The 23,892-nt window shown below is 60.0% G+C and overlaps 1 non-coding gene across 1 annotated transcript; it reads right to left on the bottom strand.

Moving 5' to 3' along the window:
- Nucleotides 1-22,644: 22,644 nt before the first annotated feature.
- TRNAE-UUC lies at nucleotides 22,645-22,716 on the bottom strand. The gene has a single exon. It is a non-coding gene; the product is annotated as a tRNA-Glu (tRNA).
- Between the last annotated feature and the right edge of the window lie 1,176 nt (nucleotides 22,717-23,892).

Consider the following 23,892-nt stretch of genomic DNA (forward strand, 5'->3'; position numbering starts at 1 on the left):
GGGCACGGCTCCTCGTGGGCCTCCGGCGGCCATGCCCACGCCTCCCGCCTCCTGTTGGCAGCCGCCTCGCGGCTCATGGCTGCGGCTGCCCTGGCTCCAAGCAAGGAAGGGGTGGATTTGCTGGAGGCTGCCTCTTGCAGAGCAGTCAGCAGCCTCCGCGCCTCCACTCGCAGTCCTCTCGCAGAACTCTGCTGTCACACGCACTGGCAAGGTCTCAGTGGCTCGTGCTCCCACAGGAAGACGTTCGCACCTCGAGAGTCGCCAGCAAGACTCAGCGCGGGCTGGGCCCGCTGGGGATGGGTAGGAACGCGGCCCACTGTGAGGTCACGGGGGGACTGTGACTCTCCGGTGCCATCACGAAGCACACGCATAGGTGGAGGTTTGCTGCCCCGTGGCTATTGCGTCCGTATTTGGGGCATTTGCCTGCCAGAGCGCACCCAAGGACTTTCACTGGGCCATTTTCCCAAGCAGTGACAAATAAAGCATTTCTTGAAGCAAGCAGTAGAGCAGCTTTGGTGTTGCCGTTGATCAGTGCAGTAGCTGTGACCGTGCCGGCGTTGGATAGTAGTGCGAGCAAAGTAAATGCTGTGCTGGGTGTTTTTCAGCAAGCAGTGAAGGGGCAGTGCTTGCCAAGAAGGGATCCCCGTCCTGGTCCTGGTGGGGAAAGAGCAGCACAGCTTCTCCGTTTCTCTTGCCTCCTTCGTGTCTCTTCCCGCCCCTCCTGTGCACCCTCCGGGACTTTCCCTGACATCCGCACCTGATCCGTTCCCTTTCTGGGGGGTGACTTCTACCCTGTCTTGTGTGGAGAGTCGTGAGCATCAGTCCTATGTTTCTAGCACGTTCTTCTTGGAGTGTGTTCTCCTGCTGAGGGCTGTGAACTCTGAGCTCCCTCTGGATGGCTGCACGGCCTTCTGCTGCATCGGCCGCTCCTCCCCGTTTGGGATCCTCCGCGGCCTCGTGAGGGTCCGCGCTGTTCCGTCACCCAGCTCGTTCTTGAGGCTCTTCCGTGGGACTGGACCCACTTTTGTCCCCTGCAATGAACCTGCGGGGTGGCTGCAGTTCTTCCAATTCAGGCAGAGCCGCAGATCTGGAGAGGTACAAAGGGGCACTTTGGAGGTATCTCAGCTTTGTGTGCTTTGCAGGCTGGCCTGAGTGGTTTTCCAGGTGCAGGCGAAGTTGCTTCACGGCACAGTTACAACTGGAGCCCAGATGCCTACACTTGCTGATGGCCCTGCTAGCACGTGAACATCTCATGCTGCCACCTGAACGCGGTCCTTCAGCTTGCAGCCCTGCCTCTTAGCTTCATTTCCCTACCTCAGGTCCCTGCCTCATGTCACAAGCTCGCCTTTCCCTCCTGTAGCCTGATCTTGTGAATCGCTGCAGATCAAGCGTCTGAAACTTCAACATTTCCATCCCCAGCAGACTTGCCTGGTAACGATTCTAAGCACCACTGCGTCCCTCTGTGTTCTCAGACCCACGGAATGGCTTGGCTTGGCTTGGAAAGGACCTTCAAGCCCACTCAGTTCCAGCCCTTTGCCACGGCCAGGGTTTCCACGCAGCAGCTCAGGCATCACAGGCTCCATCCAACTTGGCCTTGAACGCCTCTGCGGTTGGGGCACCCACGCTCCTCTGGGCAGCAGTGCCGGGGCCTCAGCGCCCTCCGAGGAAAGAAATTTCTCTTTGCGTGGAACCTGAATCTGCCTTTGTTTTGCTTAAAACTCTTCCCCCTTGTCCTGTCCCTGCCTGGCAGCGTGAACAGTTGCTCAGCCTCCTCTTAAGCTCCCTTCCTAAGTACTGCAAGACTTAGAATCCAGAGCCAAGAGGCATGAGATTTGCTTGCAAGCCTATCAGGGTGCAGACTGAATGCCTGCATGGGCAGGTGAGCCTTACGAGCAGTAAGGAGCCGCTTGGTGGGGCAGAGTCAGCGCCCCACCGTGATGGCAGGGGATGGCTGCAGGATGGGCTGGGCTGCGTGCCTGCGGGTTGGAATGCCACAGGTAAGCTGTTCCCAGCGATGATGTGAGTTACTGTCACTGAACGCGGCGTGAGGAGTTGGGAGAGCTGTAGTGTTCCTTGCCGGCAATAAAAGCCAGGGAGGTTTGCTTAGTCTCAAGTATGTGTCGGATGGCACTCCGCTCATACACCTTCCAAGTGTTGTAGCAGCAGCAGTGATCAGATTTACGCGGGAGAAGGCGATTTTTCTTACTTTCTGGGGGCAAATATTGGGGGGAGATGTTTGGAAATGCTCTTACTCATCAGCGATTAAAGAAGAGGGTGCAGTAACAAAGTGTCCAAGTTTTTCTTGGTTGTCCAAGGAAACCAGGTGCCAGGCCTCGCGCTCGCTGTGTTGGATTAAATGCTTCTCTCGGACCTCCAGGTTATGGCTTACAGCAGCATCTCTGACTGGTTGCTGGGAGGAGCACAAGCCGCGTCAGCACTCTCCTGTCTGACACAACTGTCTTGCTTCCAAGGGGCTACGGTCTGCGTGCTGCTGCCCTGAGCCACGGGCACACCTCACCTGCTCTGTCTGCAGTATGGTACTCCATTGTGCCATTTAAGCGTGCATTTCCGAGAGAAGAGCAGCAGCTGTATTGAATTCCTGTCTGCACCAGATTGGAAAAGTTGAGAGCTGGCAAACCAACCAAACTGCAGCTTGCCTCTGGTGGGAGCGCAGCCTCGACTGCTTGCACAGGGGAAGTGTTGTAAAAACGCAAACGTGTGCTTGAGGTTGAATCTCATCATGCACGTTGCAGCTGGGAGTCACCTGTTTACATCCAGCTTAATGTCTGCTACCGAAGGTGCTGCTTTCAGCCTCGCTGACGCTTGGGCTTATGAGATGTGAGCTTGAACAAAGCACTAAAACGTCAGGGAACCATCGCACGAGTTGGGTTGGAAGGGACCCTGGGATGCATGTCGTCTGGCCCCGTAGACTCGTGCGCATTCAGCCTTCTCAGTGGTAGCCTCTGCTCTGGCCGTGCCGAGGCCAGCTCCCTGGCAGCCCCACGCTGCCCTGCTTGCAGCAGCGGCCCCAGACAGGGCAGCTGCAGGCAGAGAGCTGGCACAGAGCTGGGCAGGACAGGGCCCCGTCTGCAGCAGCTCCGGAGGAGGACAGGCAGCAGCAGCATCGAGGGCTCTCTGCTCCCCGAGTGCCGTGCCAAAGCCCCTCCCTGGGTCGCTGGTGGCCGTGCAGCCTCAGGTGCAGCTCCCACACGGCCGGGCTGTGCTGCAGCAGCAGCAGCAGGCAGAGCCCTGCTCAGCCCTCTGCCCCCCTGCTGCGTGCTGCTTGCTACACAGTCACAGAGCTCGGGCTCCCGGGGTTCTGGAAGCCACTCGGTTGAGCAACCGACCTTTCCCTCGTTCCCTGTCCGTGTTTTGCCCTGGGATTCCAGGTTGAGAGTTTACCCTTCGGAAAGAAAGAGACGCAACAACTGCTCTACCACCATGTCAGGGTGCACCAGAGTTTATTGACGGTGCCCAGGTCCCCCCGCGCCCTCTCTGTGGCAGGAGGACCATCCCAGCCCCGTCCTCGGAGCGGAGATGCTCAGCTGTGTTCTTCCAGCACTCAGCCGCTGTTGGCTGGGCTCGGTGCAGTGCCCGGCTCTGTGGTGCCGGCAGCCCGCACCTGGGCACTGTGGGCTGAGCAAGGCTGATCGGCGGGGAACGGAAGAAGGAGGTCGAGCTGCCGGTGGTCTTCTCCAACGCAGTGCAGGGAAGCGAGATGGTCTCCAACGCAGCGATGGTCAGCGAGAGCTGAGGCAGAAGAGCTGTGCGGTGCCTCAGCCTCTCCCCCGCCTGCGCTTTCCGTCCCCGTGCTGTTCCGGGCTGAGGTTGGGCCGCCCGCTCAGAAGCGGGGCCCGTCGGGGTGCCCCGCGTGGTCTCCGGCGCCCCTCTGCCGCTCGCGTGGCACCCGCCTCAGCCACTCGCCGTCGTGCTCCTCCCGCGGTGGAGCCTCGAAGCGGCTCATCTGGTTGGGCTCCCCGTGCCAGGAGGAGCTGCGCACCAGCGGGCGGGGGGGCCTGGAGGGGCTGCGCTGCGCGCGCCGTGGTGGGGCGCTGCGGGAGCGATGGGGAGATCTTCTCTCCCGCCGCTCCCTGGTGCGCTGCAGCCTTCCCCGGGGCCGGCGGGTCGGGGCGCGACCCGAGGGGCGCCAGCCCAGGCGCAACAGGGTGCCGACGTACTGGCGGCACAGGGGGCAGTCGGACCTGTTGGAGGTCCAGCGCTGGATGCACTCCCTGCAGAAGATGTGCCTGCAGGGGAGTGCGCGGACGGCGTCGGCCATCGGGCCCAGGCAGATGGGGCACGGCTCCTCGTGGGCCTCCGGCGGCCATGCCCACGCCTCCCGCCTCCTGTTGGCAGCCGCCTCGCGGCTCATGGCTGCGGCTGCCCTGGCTCCAAGCAAGGAAGGGGTGGATTTGCTGGAGGCTGCCTCTTGCAGAGCAGTCAGCAGCCTCCGCGCCTCCACTCGCAGTCCTCTCGCAGAACTCTGCTGTCACACGCACTGGCAAGGTCTCAGTGGCTCGTGCTCCCACAGGAAGACGTTCGCACCTCGAGAGTCGCCAGCAAGACTCAGCGCGGGCTGGGCCCGCTGGGGATGGGTAGGAACGCGGCCCACTGTGAGGTCACGGGGGGACTGTGACTCTCCGGTGCCATCACGAAGCACACGCATAGGTGGAGGTTTGCTGCCCCGTGGCTATTGCGTCCGTATTTGGGGCATTTGCCTGCCAGAGCGCACCCAAGGACTTTCACTGGGCCATTTTCCCAAGCAGTGACAAATAAAGCATTTCTTGAAGCAAGCAGTAGAGCAGCTTTGGTGTTGCCGTTGATCAGTGCAGTAGCTGTGACCGTGCCGGCGTTGGATAGTAGTGCGAGCAAAGTAAATGCTGTGCTGGGTGTTTTTCAGCAAGCAGTGAAGGGGCAGTGCTTGCCAAGAAGGGATCCCCGTCCTGGTCCTGGTGGGGAAAGAGCAGCACAGCTTCTCCGTTTCTCTTGCCTCCTTCGTGTCTCTTCCCGCCCCTCCTGTGCACCCTCCGGGACTTTCCCTGACATCCGCACCTGATCCGTTCCCTTTCTGGGGGGTGACTTCTACCCTGTCTTGTGTGGAGAGTCGTGAGCATCAGTCCTATGTTTCTAGCACGTTCTTCTTGGAGTGTGTTCTCCTGCTGAGGGCTGTGAACTCTGAGCTCCCTCTGGATGGCTGCACGGCCTTCTGCTGCATCGGCCGCTCCTCCCCGTTTGGGATCCTCCGCGGCCTCGTGAGGGTCCGCGCTGTTCCGTCACCCAGCTCGTTCTTGAGGCTCTTCCGTGGGACTGGACCCACTTTTGTCCCCTGCGATGAACCTGCGGGGTGGCTGCAGTTCTTCCAATTCAGGCAGAGCCGCAGATCTGGAGAGGTACAAAGGGGCACTTTGGAGGTATCTCAGCTTTGTGTGCTTTGCAGGCTGGCCTGAGTGGTTTTCCAGGTGCAGGCGAAGTTGCTTCACGGCACAGTTACAACTGGAGCCCAGATGCCTACACTTGCTGATGGCCCTGCTAGCACGTGAACATCTCATGCTGCCACCTGAACGCGGTCCTTCAGCTTGCAGCCCTGCCTCTTAGCTTCATTTCCCTACCTCAGGTCCCTGCCTCATGTCACAAGCTCGCCTTTCCCTCCTGTAGCCTGATCTTGTGAATCGCTGCAGATCAAGCGTCTGAAACTTCAACATTTCCATCCCCAGCAGACTTGCCTGGTAACGATTCTAAGCACCACTGCGTCCCTCTGTGTTCTCAGACCCACGGAATGGCTTGGCTTGGCTTGGAAAGGACCTTCAAGCCCACTCAGTTCCAGCCCTTTGCCACGGCCAGGGTTTCCACGCAGCAGCTCAGGCATCACAGGCTCCATCCAACTTGGCCTTGAACGCCTCTGCGGTTGGGGCACCCACGCTCCTCTGGGCAGCAGTGCCGGGGCCTCAGCGCCCTCCGAGGAAAGAAATTTCTCTTTGCGTGGAACCTGAATCTGCCTTTGTTTTGCTTAAAACTCTTCCCCCTTGTCCTGTCCCTGCCTGGCAGCGTGAACAGTTGCTCAGCCTCCTCTTAAGCTCCCTTCCTAAGTACTGCAAGACTTAGAATCCAGAGCCAAGAGGCATGAGATTTGCTTGCAAGCCTATCAGGGTGCAGACTGAATGCCTGCATGGGCAGGTGAGCCTTACGAGCAGTAAGGAGCCGCTTGGTGGGGCAGAGTCAGCGCCCCACCGTGATGGCAGGGGATGGCTGCAGGATGGGCTGGGCTGCGTGCCTGCGGGTTGGAATGCCACAGGTAAGCTGTTCCCAGCGATGATGTGAGTTACTGTCACTGAACGCGGCGTGAGGAGTTGGGAGAGCTGTAGTGTTCCTTGCCGGCAATAAAAGCCAGGGAGGTTTGCTTAGTCTCAAGTATGTGTCGGATGGCACTCCGCTCATACACCTTCCAAGTGTTGTAGCAGCAGCAGTGATCAGATTTACGCGGGAGAAGGCGATTTTTCTTACTTTCTGGGGGCAAATATTGGGGGGAGATGTTTGGAAATGCTCTTACTCATCAGCGATTAAAGAAGAGGGTGCAGTAACAAAGTGTCCAAGTTTTTCTTGGTTGTCCAAGGAAACCAGGTGCCAGGCCTCGCGCTCGCTGTGTTGGATTAAATGCTTCTCTCGGACCTCCAGGTTATGGCTTACAGCAGCATCTCTGACTGGTTGCTGGGAGGAGCACAAGCCGCGTCAGCACTCTCCTGTCTGACACAACTGTCTTGCTTCCAAGGGGCTACGGTCTGCGTGCTGCTGCCCTGAGCCACGGGCACACCTCACCTGCTCTGTCTGCAGTATGGTACTCCATTGTGCCATTTAAGCGTGCATTTCCGAGAGAAGAGCAGCAGCTGTATTGAATTCCTGTCTGCACCAGATTGGAAAAGTTGAGAGCTGGCAAACCAACCAAACTGCAGCTTGCCTCTGGTGGGAGCGCAGCCTCGACTGGTTGCACAGGGGAAGTGTTGTAAAAACGCAAACGTGTGCTTGAGGTTGAATCTCATCATGCACGTTGCAGCTGGGAGTCACCTGTTTACATCCAGCTTAATGTCTGCTACCGAAGGTGCTGCTTTCAGCCTCGCTGACGCTTGGGCTTATGAGATGTGAGCTTGAACAAAGCACTAAAACGTCAGGGAACCATCGCACGAGTTGGGTTGGAAGGGACCCTGGGATGCATGTCGTCTGGCCCCGTAGACTCGTGCGCATTCAGCCTTCTCAGTGGTAGCCTCTGCTCTGGCCGTGCCGAGGCCAGCTCCCTGGCAGCCCCACGCTGCCCTGCTTGCAGCAGCGGCCCCAGACAGGGCAGCTGCAGGCAGAGAGGTGGCACAGAGCTGGGCAGGACAGGGCCCCGTCTGCAGCAGCTCCGGAGGAGGACAGGCAGCAGCAGCATCGAGGGCTCTCTGCTCCCCGAGTGCCGTGCCAAAGCCCCTCCCTGGGTCGCTGGTGGCCGTGCAGCCTCAGGTGCAGCTCCCACACGGCCGGGCTGTGCTGCAGCAGCAGCAGCAGGCAGAGCCCTGCTCAGCCCTCTGCCCCCCTGCTGCGTGCTGCTTGCTACACAGTCACAGAGCTCGGGCTCCCGGGGTTCTGGAAGCCACTCGGTTGAGCAACCGACCTTTCCCTCGTTCCCTGTCCGTGTTTTGCCCTGGGATTCCAGGTTGAGAGTTTACCCTTCGGAAAGAAAGAGACGCAACAACTGCTCTACCACCATGTCAGGGTGCACCAGAGTTTATTGACGGTGCCCAGGTCCCCCCGCGCCCTCTCTGTGGCAGGAGGACCATCCCAGCCCCGTCCTCGGAGCGGAGATGCTCAGCTGTGTTCTTCCAGCACTCAGCCGCTGTTGGCTGGGCTCGGTGGAGTGCCCGGCTCTGTGGTGCCGGCAGCCCGCACCTGGGCACTGTGGGCTGAGCAAGGCTGATCGGCGGGGAACGGAAGAAGGAGGTCGAGCTGCCGGTGGTCTTCTCCAACGCAGTGCAGGGAAGCGAGATGGTCTCCAACGCAGCGATGGTCAGCGAGAGCTGAGGCAGAAGAGCTGTGCGGTGCCTCAGCCTCTCCCCCGCCTGCGCTTTCCGTCCCCGTGCTGTTCCGGGCTGAGGTTGGGCCGCCCGCTCAGAAGCGGGGCCCGTCGGGGTGCCCCGCGTGGTCTCCGGCGCCCCTCTGCCGCTCGCGTGGCACCCGCCTCAGCCACTCGCCGTCGTGCTCCTCCCGCGGTGGAGCCTCGAAGCGGCTCATCTGGTTGGGCTCCCCGTGCCAGGAGGAGCTGCGCACCAGCGGGCGGGGGGGCCTGGAGGGGCTGCGCTGCGCGCGCCGTGGTGGGGGCGCTGCGGGAGCGATGGGGAGATCTTCTCTCCCGCCGCTCCCTGGTGCGCTGCAGCCTTCCCCGGGGCCGGCGGGTCGGGGCGCGACCCGAGGGGCGCCAGCCCAGGCGCAACAGGGTGCCGACGTACTGGCGGCACAGGGGGCAGTCGGACCTGTTGGAGGTCCAGCGCTGGATGCACTCCCTGCAGAAGATGTGCCTGCAGGGGAGTGCGCGGACGGCGTCGGCCATCGGGCCCAGGCAGATGGGGCACGGCTCCTCGTGGGCCTCCGGCGGCCATGCCCACGCCTCCCGCCTCCTGTTGGCAGCCGCCTCGCGGCTCATGGCTGCGGCTGCCCTGGCTCCAAGCAAGGAAGGGGTGGATTTGCTGGAGGCTGCCTCTTGCAGAGCAGTCAGCAGCCTCCGCGCCTCCACTCGCAGTCCTCTCGCAGAACTCTGCTGTCACACGCACTGGCAAGGTCTCAGTGGCTCGTGCTCCCACAGGAAGACGTTCGCACCTCGAGAGTCGCCAGCAAGACTCAGCGCGGGCTGGGCCCGCTGGGGATGGGTAGGAACGCGGCCCACTGTGAGGTCACGGGGGGACTGTGACTCTCCGGTGCCATCACGAAGCACACGCATAGGTGGAGGTTTGCTGCCCCGTGGCTATTGCGTCCGTATTTGGGGCATTTGCCTGCCAGAGCGCACCCAAGGACTTTCACTGGGCCATTTTCCCAAGCAGTGACAAATAAAGCATTTCTTGAAGCAAGCAGTAGAGCAGCTTTGGTGTTGCCGTTGATCAGTGCAGTAGCTGTGACCGTGCCGGTGTTGGATAGTAGTGCGAGCAAAGTAAATGCTGTGCTGGGTGTTTTTCAGCAAGCAGTGAAGGGGCAGTGCTTGCCAAGAAGGGATCCCCGTCCTGGTCCTGGTGGGGAAAGAGCAGCACAGCTTCTCCGTTTCTCTTGCCTCCTTCGTGTCTCTTCCCGCCCCTCCTGTGCACCCTCCGGGACTTTCCCTGACATCCGCACCTGATCCGTTCCCTTTCTGGGGGGTGACTTCTACCCTGTCTTGTGTGGAGAGTCGTGAGCATCAGTCCTATGTTTCTAGCACGTTCTTCTTGGAGTGTGTTCTCCTGCTGAGGGCTGTGAACTCTGAGCTCCCTCTGGATGGCTGCACGGCCTTCTGCTGCATCGGCCGCTCCTCCCCGTTTGGGATCCTCCGCGGCCTCGTGAGGGTCCGCGCTGTTCCGTCACCCAGCTCGTTCTTGAGGCTCTTCCGTGGGACTGGACCCACTTTTGTCCCCTGCGATGAACCTGCGGGGTGGCTGCAGTTCTTCCAATTCAGGCAGAGCCGCAGATCTGGAGAGGTACAAAGGGGCACTTTGGAGGTATCTCAGCTTTGTGTGCTTTGCAGGCTGGCCTGAGTGGTTTTCCAGGTGCAGGCGAAGTTGCTTCACGGCACAGTTACAACTGGAGCCCAGATGCCTACACTTGCTGATGGCCCTGCTAGCACGTGAACATCTCATGCTGCCACCTGAACGCGGTCCTTCAGCTTGCAGCCCTGCCTCTTAGCTTCATTTCCCTACCTCAGGTCCCTGCCTCATGTCACAAGCTCGCCTTTCCCTCCTGTAGCCTGATCTTGTGAATCGCTGCAGATCAAGCGTCTGAAACTTCAACATTTCCATCCCCAGCAGACTTGCCTGGTAACGATTCTAAGCACCACTGCGTCCCTCTGTGTTCTCAGACCCACGGAATGGCTTGGCTTGGCTTGGAAAGGACCTTCAAGCCCACTCAGTTCCAGCCCTTTGCCACGGCCAGGGTTTCCACGCAGCAGCTCAGGCATCACAGGCTCCATCCAACTTGGCCTTGAACGCCTCTGCGGTTGGGGCACCCACGCTCCTCTGGGCAGCAGTGCCGGGGCCTCAGCGCCCTCCGAGGAAAGAAATTTCTCTTTGCGTGGAACCTGAATCTGCCTTTGTTTTGCTTAAAACTCTTCCCCCTTGTCCTGTCCCTGCCTGGCAGCGTGAACAGTTGCTCAGCCTCCTCTTAAGCTCCCTTCCTAAGTACTGCAAGACTTAGAATCCAGAGCCAAGAGGCATGAGATTTGCTTGCAAGCCTATCAGGGTGCAGACTGAATGCCTGCATGGGCAGGTGAGCCTTACGAGCAGTAAGGAGCCGCTTGGTGGGGCAGAGTCAGCGCCCCACCGTGATGGCAGGGGATGGCTGCAGGATGGGCTGGGCTGCGTGCCTGCGGGTTGGAATGCCACAGGTAAGCTGTTCCCAGCGATGATGTGAGTTACTGTCACTGAACGCGGCGTGAGGAGTTGGGAGAGCTGTAGTGTTCCTTGCCGGCAATAAAAGCCAGGGAGGTTTGCTTAGTCTCAAGTATGTGTCGGATGGCACTCCGCTCATACACCTTCCAAGTGTTGTAGCAGCAGCAGTGATCAGATTTACGCGGGAGAAGGCGATTTTTCTTACTTTCTGGGGGCAAATATTGGGGGGAGATGTTTGGAAATGCTCTTACTCATCAGCGATTAAAGAAGAGGGTGCAGTAACAAAGTGTCCAAGTTTTTCTTGGTTGTCCAAGGAAACCAGGTGCCAGGCCTCGCGCTCGCTGTGTTGGATTAAATGCTTCTCTCGGACCTCCAGGTTATGGCTTACAGCAGCATCTCTGACTGGTTGCTGGGAGGAGCACAAGCCGCGTCAGCACTCTCCTGTCTGACACAACTGTCTTGCTTCCAAGGGGCTACGGTCTGCGTGCTGCTGCCCTGAGCCACGGGCACACCTCACCTGCTCTGTCTGCAGTATGGTACTCCATTGTGCCATTTAAGCGTGCATTTCCGAGAGAAGAGCAGCAGCTGTATTGAATTCCTGTCTGCACCAGATTGGAAAAGTTGAGAGCTGGCAAACCAACCAAACTGCAGCTTGCCTCTGGTGGGAGCGCAGCCTCGACTGCTTGCACAGGGGAAGTGTTGTAAAAACGCAAACGTGTGCTTGAGGTTGAATCTCATCATGCACGTTGCAGCTGGGAGTCACCTGTTTACATCCAGCTTAATGTCTGCTACCGAAGGTGCTGCTTTCAGCCTCGCTGACGCTTGGGCTTATGAGATGTGAGCTTGAACAAAGCACTTAAAACGTCAGGGAACCATCGCACGAGTTGGGTTGGAAGGGACCCTGGGATGCATGTCGTCTGGCCCCGTAGACTCGTGCGCATTCAGCCTTCTCAGTGGTAGCCTCTGCTCTGGCCGTGCCGAGGCCAGCTCCCTGGCAGCCCCACGCTGCCCTGCTTGCAGCAGCGGCCCCAGACAGGGCAGCTGCAGGCAGAGAGGTGGCACAGAGCTGGGCAGGACAGGGCCCCGTCTGCAGCAGCTCCGGAGGAGGACAGGCAGCAGCAGCATCGAGGGCTCTCTGCTCCCCGAGTGCCGTGCCAAAGCCCCTCCCTGGGTCGCTGGTGGCCGTGCAGCCTCAGGTGCAGCTCCCACACGGCCGGGCTGTGCTGCAGCAGCAGCAGCAGGCAGAGCCCTGCTCAGCCCTCTGCCCCCCTGCTGCGTGCTGCTTGCTACACAGTCACAGAGCTCGGGCTCCCGGGGTTCTGGAAGCCACTCGGTTGAGCAACCGACCTTTCCCTCGTTCCCTGTCCGTGTTTTGCCCTGGGATTCCAGGTTGAGAGTTTACCCTTCGGAAAGAAAGAGACGCAACAACTGCTCTACCACCATGTCAGGGTGCACCAGAGTTTATTGACGGTGCCCAGGTCCCCCCGCGCCCTCTCTGTGGCAGGAGGACCATCCCAGCCCCGTCCTCGGAGCGGAGATGCTCAGCTGTGTTCTTCCAGCACTCAGCCGCTGTTGGCTGGGCTCGGTGCAGTGCCCGGCTCTGTGGTGCCGGCAGCCCGCACCTGGGCACTGTGGGCTGAGCAAGGCTGATCGGCGGGGAACGGAAGAAGGAGGTCGAGCTGCCGGTGGTCTTCTCCAACGCCGTGCAGGGAAGCGAGATGGTCTCCAACGCAGCGATGGTCAGCGAGAGCTGAGGCAGAAGAGCTGTGCGGTGCCTCAGCCTCTCCCCCGCCTGCGCTTTCCGTCCCCGTGCTGTTCCGGGCTGAGGTTGGGCCGCCCGCTCAGAAGCGGGGCCCGTCGGGGTGCCCCGCGTGGTCTCCGGCGCCCCTCTGCCGCTCGCGTGGCACCCGCCTCAGCCACTCGCCGTCGTGCTCCTCCCGCGGTGGAGCCTCGAAGCGGCTCATCTGGTTGGGCTCCCCGTGCCAGGAGGAGCTGCGCACCAGCGGGCGGGGGGGCCTGGAGGGGCTGCGCTGCGCGCGCCGTGGTGGGGCGCTGCGGGAGCGATGGGGAGATCTTCTCTCCCGCCGCTCCCTGGTGCGCTGCAGCCTTCCCCGGGGCCGGCGGGTCGGGGCGCGACCCGAGGGGCGCCAGCCCAGGCGCAACAGGGTGCCGACGTACTGGCGGCACAGGGGGCAGTCGGACCTGTTGGAGGTCCAGCGCTGGATGCACTCCCTGCAGAAGATGTGCCTGCAGGGGAGTGCGCGGACGGCGTCGGCCATCGGGCCCAGGCAGATGGGGCACGGCTCCTCGTGGGCCTCCGGCGGCCATGCCCACGCCTCCCGCCTCCTGTTGGCAGCCGCCTCGCGGCTCATGGCTGCGGCTGCCCTGGCTCCAAGCAAGGAAGGGGTGGATTTGCTGGAGGCTGCCTCTTGCAGAGCAGTCAGCAGCCTCCGCGCCTCCACTCGCAGTCCTCTCGCAGGAACTCTGCTGTCATCACGCACTGGCAAGGTCTCAGTGGCTCGTGCTCCCACAGGAAGACGTTCGCACCTCGAGAGTCGCCAGCAAGACTCAGCGCGGGCTGGGCCCGCTGGGGATGGGTAGGAACGCGGCCCACTGTGAGGTCACGGGGTGACTGTGACTCTCCGGTGCCATCACGAAGCACACGCATAGGTGGACGTTTGCTGCCCCGTGGCTATTGCGTCCGTATTTGGGGCATTTGCCTGCCAGAGCGCACCCAAGGACTTTCACTGGGCCATTTTCCCAAGCAGTGACAAATAAAGCATTTCTTGAAGCAAGCAGTAGAGCAGCTTTGGTGTTGCCGTTGATCAGTGCAGTAGCTGTGACCGTGCCGGCGTTGGATAGTAGTGCGAGCAAAGTAAATGCTGTGCTGGGTGTTTTTCAGCAAGCAGTGAAGGGGCAGTGCTTGCCAAGAAGGGATCCCCGTCCTGGTCCTGGTGGGGAAAGAGCAGCACAGCTTCTCCGTTTCTCTTGCCTCCTTCGTGTCTCTTCCCGCCCCTCCTGTGCACCCTCCGGGACTTTCCCTGACATCCGCACCTGATCCGTTCCCTTTCTGGGGGGTGACTTCTACCCTGTCTTGTGTGGAGAGTCGTGAGCATCAGTCCTATGTTTCTAGCACGTTCTTCTTGGAGTGTGTTCTCCTGCTGAGGGCTGTGAACTCTGAGCTCCCTCTGGATGGCTGCACGGCCTTCTGCTGCATCGGCCGCTCCTCCCCGTTTGGGATCCTCCGCGGCCTCGTGAGGGTCCGCGCTGTTCCGTCACCCAGCTCGTTCTTGAGGCTCTTCCGTGGGACTGGACCCACTTTTGTCCCCTGCGATGAACCTGCGGGGTGGCTGCAGTTCTTCCAATTCAGGCAGAGCCGCAGATCTGGAGAGGTACAAAGGGGCACTTTGGAGGTATCTCAGCTTTGTGTGCTTTGCAGGCTGGCCTGAGTGGTTTTCCAGGTGCAGGCGAAGTTGCTTCACGGCACAGTTACAACTGGAGCCCAGATGCCTACACTTGCTGATGGCCCTGCTAGCACGTGAACATCTCATGCTGCCACCTGAACGCGGTCCTTCAGCTTGCAGCCCTGCCTCTTAGCTTCATTTCCCTACCTCAGGTCCCTGCCTCATGTCACAAGCTCGCCTTTCCCTCCTGTAGCCTGATCTTGTGAATCGCTGCAGATCAAGCGTCTGAAACTTCAACATTTCCATCCCCAGCAGACTTGCCTGGTAACGATTCTAAGCACCACTGCGTCCCTCTGTGTTCTCAGACCCACGGAATGGCTTGGCTTGGCTTGGAAAGGACCTTCAAGCCCACTCAGTTCCAGCCCTTTGCCACGGCCAGGGTTTCCACGCAGCAGCTCAGGCATCACAGGCTCCATCCAACTTGGCCTTGAACGCCTCTGCGGTTGGGGCACCCACGCTCCTCTGGGCAGCAGTGCCGGGGCCTCAGCGCCCTCCGAGGAAAGAAATTTCTCTTTGCGTGGAACCTGAATCTGCCTTTGTTTTGCTTAAAACTCTTCCCCCTTGTCCTGTCCCTGCCTGGCAGCGTGAACAGTTGCTCAGCCTCCTCTTAAGCTCCCTTCCTAAGTACTGCAAGACTTAGAATCCAGAGCCAAGAGGCATGAGATTTGCTTGCAAGCCTATCAGGGTGCAGACTGAATGCCTGCATGGGCAGGTGAGCCTTACGAGCAGTAAGGAGCCGCTTGGTGGGGCAGAGTCAGCGCCCCACCGTGATGGCAGGGGATGGCTGCAGGATGGGCTGGGCTGCGTGCCTGCGGGTTGGAATGCCACAGGTAAGCTGTTCCCAGCGATGATGTGAGTTACTGTCACTGAACGCGGCGTGAGGAGTTGGGAGAGCTGTAGTGTTCCTTGCCGGCAATAAAAGCCAGGGAGGTTTGCTTAGTCTCAAGTATGTGTCGGATGGCACTCCGCTCATACACCTTCCAAGTGTTGTAGCAGCAGCAGTGATCAGATTTACGCGGGAGAAGGCGATTTTTCTTACTTTCTGGGGGCAAATATTGGGGGGAGATGTTTGGAAATGCTCTTACTCATCAGCGATTAAAGAAGAGGGTGCAGTAACAAAGTGTCCAAGTTTTTCTTGGTTGTCCAAGGAAACCAGGTGCCAGGCCTCGCGCTCGCTGTGTTGGATTAAATGCTTCTCTCGGACCTCCAGGTTATGGCTTACAGCAGCATCTCTGACTGGTTGCTGGGAGGAGCACAAGCCGCGTCAGCACTCTCCTGTCTGACACAACTGTCTTGCTTCCAAGGGGCTACGGTCTGCGTGCTGCTGCCCTGAGCCACGGGCACACCTCACCTGCTCTGTCTGCAGTATGGTACTCCATTGTGCCATTTAAGCGTGCATTTCCGAGAGAAGAGCAGCAGCTGTATTGAATTCCTGTCTGCACCAGATTGGAAAAGTTGAGAGCTGGCAAACCAACCAAACTGCAGCTTGCCTCTGGTGGGAGCGCAGCCTCGACTGCTTGCACAGGGGAAGTGTTGTAAAAACGCAAACGTGTGCTTGAGGTTGAATCTCATCATGCACGTTGCAGCTGGGAGTCACCTGTTTACATCCAGCTTAATGTCTGCTACCGAAGGTGCTGCTTTCAGCCTCGCTGACGCTTGGGCTTATGAGATGTGGGCTTGAACAAAGCACTAAAACGTCAGGGAACCATCGCACGAGTTGGGTTGGAAGGGACCCTGGGATGCATGTCGTCTGGCCCCGTAGACTCGTGCGCATTCAGCCTTCTCAGTGGTAGCCTCTGCTCTGGCCGTGCCGAGGCCAGCTCCCTGGCAGCCCCACGCTGCCCTGCTTGCAGCAGCGGCCCCAGACAGGGCAGCTGCAGGCAGAGAGCTGGCACAGAGCTGGGCAGGACAGGGCCCCGTCTGCAGCAGCTCCGGAGGAGGACAGGCAGCAGCAGCATCGAGGGCTCTCTGCTCCCCGAGTGCCGTGCCAAAGCCCCTCCCTGGGTCGCTGGTGGCCGTGCAGCCTCAGGTGCAGCTCCCACACGGCCGGGCTGTGCTGCAGCAGCAGCAGCAGGCAGAGCCCTGCTCAGCCCTCTGCCCCCCTGCTGCGTGCTGCTTGCTACACAGTCACAGAGCTCGGGCTCCCGGGGTTCTGGAAGCCACTCGGTTGAGCAACCGACCTTTCCCTCGTTCCCTGTCCGTGTTTTGCCCTGGGATTCCAGGTTGAGAGTTTACCCTTCGGAAAGAAAGAGACGCAACAACTGCTCTACCACCATGTCAGGGTGCACCAGAGTTTATTGACGGTGCCCAGGTCCCCCCGCGCCCTCTCTGTGGCAGGAGGACCATCCCAGCCCCGTCCTCGGAGCGGAGATGCTCAGCTGTGTTCTTCCAGCACTCAGCCGCTGTTGGCTGGGCTCGGTGGAGTGCCCGGCTCTGTGGTGCCGGCAGCCCGCACCTGGGCACTGTGGGCTGAGCAAGGCTGATCGGCGGGGAACGGAAGAAGGAGGTCGAGCTGCCGGTGGTCTTCTCCAACGCAGTGCAGGGAAGCGAGATGGTCTCCAACGCAGCGATGGTCAGCGAGAGCTGAGGCAGAAGAGCTGTGCGGTGCCTCAGCCTCTCCCCCGCCTGCGCTTTCCGTCCCCGTGCTGTTCCGGGCTGAGGTTGGGCCGCCCGCTCAGAAGCGGGGCCCGTCGGGGTGCCCCGCGTGGTCTCCGGCGCCCCTCTGCCGCTCGCGTGGCACCCGCCTCAGCCACTCGCCGTCGTGCTCCTCCCGCGGTGGAGCCTCGAAGCGGCTCATCTGGTTGGGCTCCCCGTGCCAGGAGGAGCTGCGCACCAGCGGGCGGGGGGGCCTGGAGGGGCTGCGCTGCGCGCGCCGTGGTGGGGCGCTGCGGGAGCGATGGGGAGATCTTCTCTCCCGCCGCTCCCTGGTGCGCTGCAGCCTTCCCCGGGGCCGGCGGGTCGGGGCGCGACCCGAGGGGCGCCAGCCCAGGCGCAACAGGGTGCCGACGTACTGGCGGCACAGGGGGCAGTCGGACCTGTTGGAGGTCCAGCGCTGGATGCACTCCCTGCAGAAGATGTGCCTGCAGGGGAGTGCGCGGACGGCGTCGGCCATCGGGCCCAGGCAGATGGGGCACGGCTCCTCGTGGGCCTCCGGCGGCCATGCCCACGCCTCCCGCCTCCTGTTGGCAGCCGCCTCGCGGCTCATGGCTGCGGCTGCCCTGGCTCCAAGCAAGGAAGGGGTGGATTTGCTGGAGGCTGCCTCTTGCAGAGCAGTCAGCAGCCTCCGCGCCTCCACTCGCAGTCCTCTCGCAGAACTCTGCTGTCACACGCACTGGCAAGGTCTCAGTGGCTCGTGCTCCCACAGGAAGACGTTCGCACCTCGAGAGTCGCCAGCAAGACTCAGCGCGGGCTGGGCCCGCTGGGGATGGGTAGGAACGCGGCCCACTGTGAGGTCACGGGGGGACTGTGACTCTCCGGTGCCATCACGAAGCACACGCATAGGTGGAGGTTTGCTGCCCCGTGGCTATTGCGTCCGTATTTGGGGCATTTGCCTGCCAGAGCGCACCCAAGGACTTTCACTGGGCCATTTTCCCAAGCAGTGACAAATAAAGCATTTCTTGAAGCAAGCAGTAGAGCAGCTTTGGTGTTGCCGTTGATCAGTGCAGTAGCTGTGACCGTGCCGGCGTTGGATAGTAGTGCGAGCAAAGTAAATGCTGTGCTGGGTGTTTTTCAGCAAGCAGTGAAGGGGCAGTGCTTGCCAAGAAGGGATCCCCGTCCTGGTCCTGGTGGGGAAAGAGCAGCACAGCTTCTCCGTTTCTCTTGCCTCCTTCGTGTCTCTTCCCGCCCCTCCTGTGCACCCTCCGGGACTTTCCCTGACATCCGCACCTGATCCGTTCCCTTTCTGGGGGGTGACTTCTACCCTGTCTTGTGTGGAGAGTCGTGAGCATCAGTCCTATGTTTCTAGCACGTTCTTCTTGGAGTGTGTTCTCCTGCTGAGGGCTGTGAACTCTGAGCTCCCTCTGGATGGCTGCACGGCCTTCTGCTGCATCGGCCGCTCCTCCCCGTTTGGGATCCTCCGCGGCCTCGTGAGGGTCCGCGCTGTTCCGTCACCCAGCTCGTTCTTGAGGCTCTTCCGTGGGACTGGACCCACTTTTGTCCCCTGCGATGAACCTGCGGGGTGGCTGCAGTTCTTCCAATTCAGGCAGAGCCGCAGATCTGGAGAGGTACAAAGGGGCACTTTGGAGGTATCTCAGCTTTGTGTGCTTTGCAGGCTGGCCTGAGTGGTTTTCCAGGTGCAGGCGAAGTTGCTTCACGGCACAGTTACAACTGGAGCCCAGATGCCTACACTTGCTGATGGCCCTGCTAGCACGTGAACATCTCATGCTGCCACCTGAACGCGGTCCTTCAGCTTGCAGCCCTGCCTCTTAGCTTCATTTCCCTACCTCAGGTCCCTGCCTCATGTCACAAGCTCGCCTTTCCCTCCTGTAGCCTGATCTTGTGAATCGCTGCAGATCAAGCGTCTGAAACTTCAACATTTCCATCCCCAGCAGACTTGCCTGGTAACGATTCTAAGCACCACTGCGTCCCTCTGTGTTCTCAGACCCACGGAATGGCTTGGCTTGGCTTGGAAAGGACCTTCAAGCCCACTCAGTTCCAGCCCTTTGCCACGGCCAGGGTTTCCACGCAGCAGCTCAGGCATCACAGGCTCCATCCAACTTGGCCTTGAACGCCTCTGCGGTTGGGGCACCCACGCTCCTCTGGGCAGCAGTGCCGGGGCCTCAGCGCCCTCCGAGGAAAGAAATTTCTCTTTGCGTGGAACCTGAATCTGCCTTTGTTTTGCTTAAAACTCTTCCCCCTTGTCCTGTCCCTGCCTGGCAGCGTGAACAGTTGCTCAGCCTCCTCTTAAGCTCCCTTCCTAAGTACTGCAAGACTTAGAATCCAGAGCCAAGAGGCATGAGATTTGCTTGCAAGCCTATCAGGGTGCAGACTGAATGCCTGCATGGGCAGGTGAGCCTTACGAGCAGTAAGGAGCCGCTTGGTGGGGCAGAGTCAGCGCCCCACCGTGATGGCAGGGGATGGCTGCAGGATGGGCTGGGCTGCGTGCCTGCGGGTTGGAATGCCACAGGTAAGCTGTTCCCAGCGATGATGTGAGTTACTGTCACTGAACGCGGCGTGAGGAGTTGGGAGAGCTGTAGTGTTCCTTGCCGGCAATAAAAGCCAGGGAGGTTTGCTTAGTCTCAAGTATGTGTCGGATGGCACTCCGCTCATACACCTTCCAAGTGTTGTAGCAGCAGCAGTGATCAGATTTACGCGGGAGAAGGCGATTTTTCTTACTTTCTGGGGGCAAATATTGGGGGGAGATGTTTGGAAATGCTCTTACTCATCAGCGATTAAAGAAGAGGGTGCAGTAACAAAGTGTCCAAGTTTTTCTTGGTTGTCCAAGGAAACCAGGTGCCAGGCCTCGCGCTCGCTGTGTTGGATTAAATGCTTCTCTCGGACCTCCAGGTTATGGCTTACAGCAGCATCTCTGACTGGTTGCTGGGAGGAGCACAAGCCGCGTCAGCACTCTCCTGTCTGACACAACTGTCTTGCTTCCAAGGGGCTACGGTCTGCGTGCTGCTGCCCTGAGCCACGGGCACACCTCACCTGCTCTGTCTGCAGTATGGTACTCCATTGTGCCATTTAAGCGTGCATTTCCGAGAGAAGAGCAGCAGCTGTATTGAATTCCTGTCTGCACCAGATTGGAAAAGTTGAGAGCTGGCAAACCAACCAAACTGCAGCTTGCCTCTGGTGGGAGCGCAGCCTCGACTGGTTGCACAGGGGAAGTGTTGTAAAAACGCAAACGTGTGCTTGAGGTTGAATCTCATCATGCACGTTGCAGCTGGGAGTCACCTGTTTACATCCAGCTTAATGTCTGCTACCGAAGGTGCTGCTTTCAGCCTCGCTGACGCTTGGGCTTATGAGATGTGGGCTTGAACAAAGCACTAAAACGTCAGGGAACCATCGCACGAGTTGGGTTGGAAGGGACCCTGGGATGCATGTCGTCTGGCCCCGTAGACTCGTGCGCATTCAGCCTTCTCAGTGGTAGCCTCTGCTCTGGCCGTGCCGAGGCCAGCTCCCTGGCAGCCCCACGCTGCCCTGCTTGCAGCAGCGGCCCCAGACAGGGCAGCTGCAGGCAGAGAGCTGGCACAGAGCTGGGCAGGACAGGGCCCCGTCTGCAGCAGCTCCGGAGGAGGACAGGCAGCAGCAGCATCGAGGGCTCTCTGCTCCCCGAGTGCCGTGCCAAAGCCCCTCCCTGGGTCGCTGGTGGCCGTGCAGCCTCAGGTGCAGCTCCCACACGGCCGGGCTGTGCTGCAGCAGCAGCAGCAGGCAGAGCCCTGCTCAGCCCTCTGCCCCCCTGCTGCGTGCTGCTTGCTACACAGTCACAGAGCTCGGGCTCCCGGGGTTCTGGAAGCCACTCGGTTGAGCAACCGACCTTTCCCTCGTTCCCTGTCCGTGTTTTGCCCTGGGATTCCAGGTTGAGAGTTTACCCTTCGGAAAGAAAGAGACGCAACAACTGCTCTACCACCATGTCAGGGTGCACCAGAGTTTATTGACGGTGCCCAGGTCCCCCCGCGCCCTCTCTGTGGCAGGAGGGCCATCCCAGCCCCGTCCTCGGAGCGGAGATGCTCAGCTGTGTTCTTCCAGCACTCAGCCGCTGTTGGCTGGGCTCGGTGCAGTGCCCGGCTCTGTGGTGCCGGCAGCCCGCACCTGGGCACTGTGGGCTGAGCAAGGCTGATCGGCGGGGAACGGAAGAAGGAGGTCGAGCTGCCGGTGGTCTTCTCCAACGCAGTGCAGGGAAGCGAGATGGTCTCCAACGCAGCGATGGTCAGCGAGAGCTGAGGCAGAAGAGCTGTGCGGTGCCTCAGCCTCTCCCCCGCCTGCGCTTTCCGTCCCCGTGCTGTTCCGGGCTGAGGTTGGGCCGCCCGCTCAGAAGCGGGGCCCGTCGGGGTGCCCCGCGTGGTCTCCGGCGCCCCTCTGCCGCTCGCGTGGCACCCGCCTCAGCCACTCGCCGTCGTGCTCCTCCCGCGGTGGAGCCTCGAAGCGGCTCATCTGGTTGGGCTCCCCGTGCCAGGAGGAGCTGCGCACCAGCGGGCGGGGGGGCCTGGAGGGGCTGCGCTGCGCGCGCCGTGGTGGGGCGCTGCGGGAGCGATGGGGAGATCTTCTCTCCCGCCGCTCCCTGGTGCGCTGCAGCCTTCCCCGGGGCCGGCGGGTCGGGGCGCGACCCGAGGGGCGCCAGCCCAGGCGCAACAGGGTGCCGACGTACTGGCGGCACAGGGGGCAGTCGGACCTGTTGGAGGTCCAGCGCTGGATGCACTCCCTGCAGAAGATGTGCCTGCAGGGGAGTGCGCGGACGGCGTCGGCCATCGGGCCCAGGCAGATGGGGCACGGCTCCTCGTGGGCCTCCGGCGGCCATGCCCACGCCTCCCGCCTCCTGTTGGCAGCCGCCTCGCGGCTCATGGCTGCGGCTGCCCTGGCTCCAAGCAAGGAAGGGGTGGATTTGCTGGAGGCTGCCTCTTGCAGAGCAGTCAGCAGCCTCCGCGCCTCCACTCGCAGTCCTCTCGCAGAACTCTGCTGTCACACGCACTGGCAAGGTCTCAGTGGCTCGTGCTCCCACAGGAAGACGTTCGCACCTCGAGAGTCGCCAGCAAGACTCAGCGCGGGCTGGGCCCGCTGGGGATGGGTAGGAACGCGGCCCACTGTGAGGTCACGGGGGGACTGTGACTCTCCGGTGCCATCACGAAGCACACGCATAGGTGGACGTTTGCTGCCCCGTGGCTATTGCGTCCGTATTTGGGGCATTTGCCTGCCAGAGCGCACCCAAGGACTTTCACTGGGCCATTTTCCCAAGCAGTGACAAATAAAGCATTTCTTGAAGCAAGCAGTAGAGCAGCTTTGGTGTTGCCGTTGATCAGTGCAGTAGCTGTGACCGTGCCGGCATTGGATAGTAGTGCTAGCAAAGTAAATGCTGTGCTGGGTGTTTTTCAGCAAGCAGTGAAGGGGCAGTGCTTGCCAAGAAGGGATCCCCGTCCTGGTCCTGGTGGGGAAAGAGCAGCACAGCTTCTCCGTTTCTCTTGCCTCCTTCGTGTCTCTTCCCGCCCCTCCTGTGCACCCTCCGGGACTTTCCCTGACATCCGCACCTGATCCGTTCCCTTTATGGGTAGATCACTGTTCTTGGACAAGTTTGCCAGAGGGCTGGGAGCCCACGTATTATAGAGTTGGCTGATGGTTTTCTCATGAAACCATGAAATAAGGGAATCTTTGAATTATCAGTCAGCAGCGTGCTCTGCAGTTCTGCAATGCAACATTCTGCACCAAGGAATTTTAACCAGAGCAGGTTTCTCCGGGCCTTGTTGGTTGAGTTTTGAACATCTCCAGGAACAGTCATCCCCACAGTTTCTCTGATCTCTATTTGCTGTGTTTTACCAGGACAGCGAGAAAAAATTATCGATGGTAGCTAATGGGAGCACCTCCTTGTACAACCAACTCCTGTCCAGGTCGACGTTATTTCACCCAGTGGTGCCCCAAAACACAACACATTAAATAATTTCCCACACCGGGAGTCGAACCCGGGCTGCCTGGGTGAAAACCAGAAATCCTAACCGCTAGACCATGTGGGAGCACATTGGGTTGCCCCCCCTGCTCAGTTCTGAGGCCATAGGCACACCTGGCCCTGCTGAACCCTGCAGAGACCCCAAGAGCCAACCCCTCCTTTTGCTTCCCGGGTGCATCGCACAGCTTGGAGGGCAAAAGCACAACAAAATGCTGGGACCCTCCTGTATCTCTGTTTCAGAGATGCACAGTTTACAGCAGGGACATGCAGAGGTGGTGCAAGTCCTGTCCCAGGGCTGGCTGCATTAGGCAGCTGCCCACCTGCAGCACTGCTGCCCAGCTGAAGGCAAGGTCACACACGAGGCCATTAACACCATTAAGTCGGTGTTAATTGGCAGCAGGAGCTAATTCCACCCAGCGTGAAGGCACACTTCCCTTATTTTATTTGATTACACTTTTTTTTTGTTTTTGCATGATTTCCTACGGTAAGTAGCTCATAATTAACAGAGGATGAATAACATTTCTGCCACTCTGCGTATTAAGTTTTCCCACAACAAATGAAAACATAATTGCTGTCGCACAGCACCTTTATCTGAGGAAACACGCTGCAATTGGGATGATGGAGATTTACTGATAGACACGCACACTTCAGCTGCTTAGAGATGAAAACAAAATGCCTACGGGAGGGGCTGGAGCTGCTATGCACGCTGCACAGCTTCCTGTTGAGAAGAACATTCCATTGCTTGTCTCCACCACGGGCTTGCAGCCAGGAGCCAGGCCAGCAGGATCTGCAGCACAGGGGCTTCTGTGGAGCAAAGGACGGGCTGAGGACACACAGTAGGGGGTGTGTGGGATACAGTCCCTCCTTCCCCCACCGAGAGAAACTCCAAAACCGATAGTGTGTGGCAGGTCTGACATCTCCCTTTGCTCACCTTTGATTTGTCTCAGGAGCCAGGGTGGGTGAAGCAGCCATGAAGGGTAAGTGCAGGCACTGCCCAGGATGACGATGGAGAAACACCAACGCCCTGCACACATCCCTGGGGACACTGAGGAGGTGTGACTGGAGAACCTTTATTCTCCCAACTGTTTTCATTTTTCATCAAAAGGCAATAGCCAAGCCCTTGATGTTAACCCCAAGAGCTTGACTAATGCTGCCAAAGAGGCAAAGGGGCTGTGCTGGCAACTGTGGCTGACAGCATTCAGGTTAGGGACCTCTCCCAGCACCAAGGTATGGGCATGTCCCA

Source organism: Gallus gallus, chromosome 20, assembly GCF_016699485.2.
Source record: "Gallus gallus isolate bGalGal1 chromosome 20, bGalGal1.mat.broiler.GRCg7b, whole genome shotgun sequence".
Lineage (NCBI taxonomy): Eukaryota > Metazoa > Chordata > Aves > Galliformes > Phasianidae > Gallus > Gallus gallus.